Source organism: Capricornis sumatraensis, chromosome 22 (assembly GCF_032405125.1).
Source record: "Capricornis sumatraensis isolate serow.1 chromosome 22, serow.2, whole genome shotgun sequence".
In the NCBI taxonomy this organism is placed as follows: domain Eukaryota; kingdom Metazoa; phylum Chordata; class Mammalia; order Artiodactyla; family Bovidae; genus Capricornis; species Capricornis sumatraensis.
The window spans coordinates 7,551,357-7,558,163 of NC_091090.1; the positions used below are offsets into that span (position 1 = coordinate 7,551,357).

General features: G+C 45.4%; 1 pseudogene; it reads right to left on the reverse strand.

The window, feature by feature from the left end:
• Positions 1-240: 240 nt before the first annotated feature.
• LOC138069646 (ubiquilin-4-like) lies at positions 241-4,323 on the reverse strand (annotated as a pseudogene).
• Between the last annotated feature and the right edge of the window lie 2,484 nt (positions 4,324-6,807).

The following is a 6,807-nucleotide window of genomic DNA, read 5'->3' on the forward strand; positions in this document are numbered from 1 at the left end:
TAAAATAGCTCTGTTGCAAGCAGGGCCAGGAGAGAAGGTTCTATAAGAGGTAGAGAAGTAAAACCAGAATTCTCAGAGTTATGAGGCTGGGTCCCACACCTCTAACATCACCCTGCTGTCTGGAGAGGACAAGGGATAAAAAACAGAACAGAAGGAATGACCCACAGAGGGTCTGGTTGACAGAGGAACCGAACGCTGGCATCGAGGGAAGGGAGATGCAGAAGGACCAGGGCTGAGAGGTTAGGAAAACTGAGAGCCCAGGAGTCTCGATATCTGCTTTGATATACCCTCCTGTGGCGATCAGGGCCTGCAGTCTGGCCTTTCATGAAGCCCATGGAGTTGAGCTGCTCCAGCTGCTGCTGATATCTCACTTCTGGAGTTTACACCTGTGAAATTCCTCTTCTGGCCAAAGCTGGATCATCTGCTGCATGAGTTGCTGCTGAACACTGGAGGCATCTGTTGGAGGGGATGTGACTGGCAGGGCCGGAGAGGAGGTGGGCACCTTGGGTGCAGATCCCAAGTTGCTGCCTGCCAAGGATACTGGGGTCCAGGCCATCCCAGAAGAGCCAAGGCTGGATACCAGCCTAGGGGCTTTAGTCTGCAAGGTCTGAAGTCCCTACTGGATGTGCAGCAGTGCCTGCAAGGCTCGGGGATTGGTGAGAATGGAGAGCAACTCTGGATTCTGCAGCTGCTGCAGGAAGACTGGGAGCTGCAGGCAGAACTGCTCCTGAACCTAGGGGTTCCCCGTGAAGAGTGGCACATTCACCAAAATCGGGGTTCTGAACAAGCGTTTCCATCATGCTACGCATGTAGGGGGCTGAGATCATGTTCCGCATCAGTTGGGGGTTCTCAGAGATCTGCTGATGAAGGGGCTACATTTCTGGGCTGTTGAACATCTCTGACTCCAGGCTCAGTTCAGTTCAATTGCTCAGTCATGTCCAAATCTTTGTGACTTCATGGACTAGAGCACACCAGGCTTCCCAGTCCATCACCAACTCCTGGAGCTTACTCAAACTCATGTCCATTGAGTCAGTGATGCCATCCAACCATCTCAAACTCTGTCATCCCTTTCTTCTCCTGCCTTCATCAGGGTCTTTTCAAATGAGTCAGTTCTTTGCATCAGGTGGCCAAAGTATTGGTGTTTCAGCTTCAGCATCAGTCCTTCCAGTGAATATTCAGGACTGATCTCCTTTACGATATACTGGTTGGAACTCCTTGTAGTCCAAGGGACTCCCAAGGGACTCCCAAGGGACTCTTCTCCAACACCACAGTTCAAAAGCATCAATTCTTTGGCGCTCAGCTTTCTTTATAGTCCCAACTCTCACATCCATACATGACTACTGGAAAAACTATACCTTTGACTAGACAGACCTTCGTTGGCAAAGTAATGTTCCTGATTTTTAATATGCTGTCTAGGTTGGTCATAACTTTTCTTCCAAGGAGCAAGCGTCTTTTAATTTCATGGCTGCAGTCACCATCTGCAGTGATTTTGGAGCCCCCTAGAGTCTGTCACTGTTTCCATTGTTTCCCCATCTATTTGCCATTTAGTGATGGGACCAGATGCTATTATCTTCGTTTTCTGAATGTTGAGTGTTAAGCCATTTTTTTTTTCACTCTCCTCTTTCACTTTCATCAAGAGGTTCTTTAGCTCTTCTTCACTTTCTGCCAGGCTAGCTGCATTGATCCCAAAGGGGTTGGAGACTGCTGGGTGCACTTGGATGGTCCCCAATCATCCAGTAGGCCTGGGAGGTGGGGCGGGGGTCAAGGTGCTCCTGGGGTTAGGGAGGGGCTGTTTCTGTCTGCAGAGGCTGGGAAAAAGAGTTGTCAGAGTTCCCAGCCAGGAAAGAAAAGAGATTGTTGCCAAACTGTTGCTGGGCAGCTGTAAACATGGGCTCTTTGATGTCCATGTCCATGTGGCAGAAGGCATTACTCCCTCCAGTGATGCTCTCCTGCTTGCTTAGAGCCTAGTCCTGCTTCTGCATCATCTCTCACATCATTGCTGGATTTCCAGCCAGCTCCATCGTCTGCCTCATAAGCTCAGCATTGTGAGCATGTGATGTGAGTATGTGATAAGAGCATGTGATTGTGGCTTTCAGTCTGTCTGCCCTCTGATGGAGAAGGACAAGAGGCTTATGTAAACTTACTGATGGGAGAGACTGACTAAGGGGGAAACTGGGCCTTGTTCTGATGGGTGGGCCCATGCTCAATAAATCTTTAATCCAATTTTAGGTTGATGGGTGGAACTGTGTTCCCTGCTATTTCCCTGGGGCCAAACTATGGTGGAGGTAATGAAGATAATGATTCAGTTCAGTTCAGTTCAGTCATTCAGTCCTGTCTGACTCTTTGTGACCCCATGAATCATAGCACACCAGGCCTCCCTGTCCATCACCAACTCCCGGAGTTCACTCAAGCTCATGTCTATCGAGTCGATGATGCCATCCACCTACCTCATCCTCTGTCATCTGCTTCTCCTCCTGCCCTCAATCCCTCCCAGCTTCAGGGGCTTTTCCAATGAGTCAACTCTTCACATGAGGTGGACAAAGTATGGGATTTTCAGCCTTAGCATCAGTCCTTCCAATGAACACCCAGGGCTGATCTCCTTTAGGATGGACTGGTTGGATTTCCTTGCAGTCCAAGGGACTCTCAAGAGTCTTTTCCAACACTACAGTTCAAAAGCATCAATTCTTCAGCACTCAGCTTTCTTCACAGTCCAACTCTCACATCCATACGTGACCACTGGAAAAACCATATCCTTGACTAGACGGACCTTTGTTGGCAAAGTAATATCTCTGCTTTTCCATATGTTATCTAGGTTGGTCATAACTTTCCTTCCAAAGAGTAAGCGTCTTTTAATTTCATGGCTGCAGTCACCATCTGCAGTAATTTTGGAGCCCCCCCAAAATAAAGATAATGGTGACCTCCCTCAAAAGATCCCAGGCATGCACTGCTCCACTCAGTGTCCCCACCCCTGCAGCAGGCCACCACCAACTCACACCTCTGCTGGAAACTCCCAGACACCCACAGGCAAGTCCGGGACAGTCTCCTGTGGGGTCACTGCTCTTTTCTCCTGGGTTCCTGGTGCACAAGGTTCTGTTGTGCCCTCCGAGAGTCTATTTCCCAGTCCTGTGTAAGTTCTGGCAGCTCTATGGTGGGGTAAATGGTGACCTCCTCCAAGAGGGCTTATGCCATACCCAAGTCTGCTGCACCCAGAGCCCATGTCCCTGCAGCAGACCACCAGTGACCCATACCCCCACAGGAGACGTTCAAACACAGTTCTCTCAGTCTCTATGGCGTCCGTGGGTCACGGTGCACACAAGGTTTGTTTGAGCCCTCTGAGAGTCTCTGGTGGGAATAGGGTTGGATTCTAAACGCGAATTTACCCTTCCTACCATCTTGCTGGGGCTTCTTCTTTGCCCTTGGACGTGGGGTTACCTCCTCACAGATGATCCAGCGCATACCATCTTGCAGGGGTTTCTCTGACCTTGGATGTGGGGTATCTCCAAACCGCTGGTCCAGCAAAGTGCAGCCGCTAATGACCTTGGATGTGGGGTATCTCCTCTTGGCTGCTCCAGTGCCATGTAACCGAAATCAGATTGATTATATTTTTTGAAGCCAAAGATGGAGAAGCTCTATACAGTTTGCAAAAACAAGACTGGGAGCTGGCTGTGGTTCAGATCATGAATCCCTTATTGCCAAATTCAGACTGAAATTGAAGAAAGTACGGAAAACCAATAGACCTTTCAGGTATGACATAATCTAATCCCTTATAATTATACAGTGGAAGTGAGAAATAGATTTAAGAGACTAGTTCTGATAGACAAAGTGCCTGATGAACTATGGATGGAGGTTCGTGACATTGTACAGGAGACAGGGAGCAAGACCATCCCCAAGAAAAAGAAATGCAAAAAAGTAAAATGGCTCTCTGAGGAGGCCTTACAAATAGCTGTGAAAAGAAGGGAAGAAAAAGTGAAGTAGAAAAGGAAAAATATACCCATTTGAAAGCAGAGTTCCAAAGAATAGCAAGGAGAGATAAGAAAGCCTTCCTTGGCGATCAGTGCAAAGAAAGAGGAAAACAATAGAATGGGAAAGACTAGAGATCTCTTCAAGAAAATTAGCGATACCAAGGGAATATTTCATGCAAAAATGGGCTCAGTAAAGGACATAAATGGTATGGATCTAACAGAAGCAGAAGATATTAAGAAGAGGTGGTAAGAATACACAGAAGAACTGTACAAAAAGATCTTCATGACCCAGATAATCATGATCACTCACCTTCAGCCAGACATCCTGGAGTGTGAAGATGAATTGGGCCTTAGGAAGCATCACTACGAACAAAGCTAGTGGAGGTGATGTAATTCCAGTTGAGCTATTTCAAATCCTGAAAGATGATGCTGTGAAAGTGCTACACTCCATATGCCAGCAAATCTAGAAAACTCAGCAGTGGCCACAGGACTGGAAAAGGGCAGTTTTCATTCCAATCCCAAAGAAAGGCAATCCCAAAGAATGCTCAAACTACCACATAATTACACTCATCTCACATGCTAGTAAAGTAATGCTCAAAATTCTCCAAGCCAGGCTTCAACAATATATGAATCATGAACTTCCAGATGTTCAAGCTGGTTTTAGAAAAGGCAGAGGAACCAGAGATCAAATTCCCAACATCTGCTGGATCATTGGAAAAGCAATAGATTTCCAAAAAAAACATCTATTTCTGCTTTATCGACTATGCCAAAGCCTTTGACTGTGTGGATCACAACAAGCTGTGGAAAATTCTGAAAGAGATGGGATTACCAGACCACCTGACCTGCCTCTTGAGAAATCTGTATGCAGGTCAGGAAGCAACAGTTAGAACTGGACATGGAACAACAGACTGGTTCCAAATAGGAAAAGGAGTACACTGAAGCTGTATACTGTCACCCTACTCATTTAACTTATATGCAGAGTACATCATGAGAAACGCTGTGCTGGATGAATCACAGGGTGGAATTGAGATTGCTGGGAGAAATATCAATAACCTCAGATATGCAGATGACACCACCCATAGGGCAGAAAGTGAAGAACTAAAGAGCCTCTTGATGAAAGTTAAAGAGGAGAATAAAAACGGCTTAAAACTCAGCATTCAGAAAACTAAGATCATGGCATCCGGTACCATCACTTCATGGCAAATAGATTGGGAAACAATGGAAATGGTGAGAATTTATTTTTCTGGGTTCTAAAATCATTGCAGGTGGTGACTGCAGCCATGAAATTAAAACTCCTTGAAAGCAAAGCCATGACCAACCTAGACATCATGTTAAAAAACAGAGACATTACTTTGGTAACAAAGGTCCATCTAGTCAAAGCTATGGGTTTTCCAGTAGCCATATATGGATGTGAGAGTCGGACTGTAAAGAAAACTGAGTGCCAAAGAATTGATGCTTTTGCACTGTGGTGTTAAAGACTCTTGAGAGGCCCTTGGACTGCAAGGAGATCCAACCAGTCCATCCTAAAGAAAATCAGTCCTGAAGGACTGATGCTGAAGCTGAAATTCCAATACTCTGGCCATGTGATGTGAAGAACTGACTCATTGGGAAAGACTCTGATGCTGGGACAGATTGAAGGCAGGAGGAGAAAGGGACAAGAGAGGATGAGATCATTGGATGCCATCACCAACTCGATGGACAGGAGTCTGAGTAAGCCCCAGAACTGGTGATGGACAGGGAAGCCTGGTGTGCTGCAGCATGCGGTCCCAGAGTCGGACATGACCCAGCCACTGAACTGAACTATTGCACTGTATGTATGTACGATGTTTCCTCTATTCACTCATCTGTCAATGGACATATAGGTTGTTCCCACATTTTGTTTTTATTAAATAGTGCCACTGTAAACATTGAGCACGCATGTATCTTTTCAAATTCAAGTTTTGTCTGGATATATGCCCAGGAATGGCACTGCTGGATCATATGGCAACTCTATTTTTGGTTTCTGGAGGAACCTTCATACTATTTTCCATAGTGGTTGCAACAATTTACATTTCCACCAACAGTGTAGGAGGGTTGCCTTTTCTTCACATCCTCTCCAGCATTTACTATTTGTAGATTTCTTAATGACAGCCATTCTGACTGATGTGAGGTGATTCCTCACCATAGTTTTGATTTGTATTTCTCTATTAGTGATGATGACCAGTCTTGTACATTTTGGCTATCTGTATTTCTTTTTTGGAGAAATGTCTACTTAGGTCTTTTGCCCATTTTTCAACTAGGTTGTTTTTTGGTTTTGAATTGTATGAGCTGTTTGGAAATTTTGGAAATTAAGTCCTTGTTGGTTGCATCATTTGCAAGTATTTTCTCCCAGTCCATAGGTTGTCTTTTCATTTTGTTTGTGATTTCCTTTGCTGTGAAAAGCTTATAAGTTGATTAGGTCTCATTTATTTATTTTTGCTTTTATTTCTATTGCCTTGGGAGACTGACCCAAGAAAACATTAGTGTCATTTATGTTCAAGAATGTTTTGCCTGTGTTTACTTCAGGGAGTTTTATGGTATCACGTCTTATGTTTAAGCCTTTAAGCCATTTTATTTACGTGTATGGTGGGCTTCCCAGGTGACTCAGTGGTAAAGAACCTGTGTGACAACTCAGGAGACACAAGAAATGTGGGTTCAATCCCTGGGTCAGGAAGATACTCTGGAGAAGCAAATGGCAACCCATTCTGTTATTCTTGCCTGTGAAATCCCATGGACAGAGGAGCCTGGTAGGTCACAATCTATGGGGCTCCAAAAAGTTGGACATGACTTAGAGACTGTGCAGGCATGGTGTGAGGGGGTGTTCTAA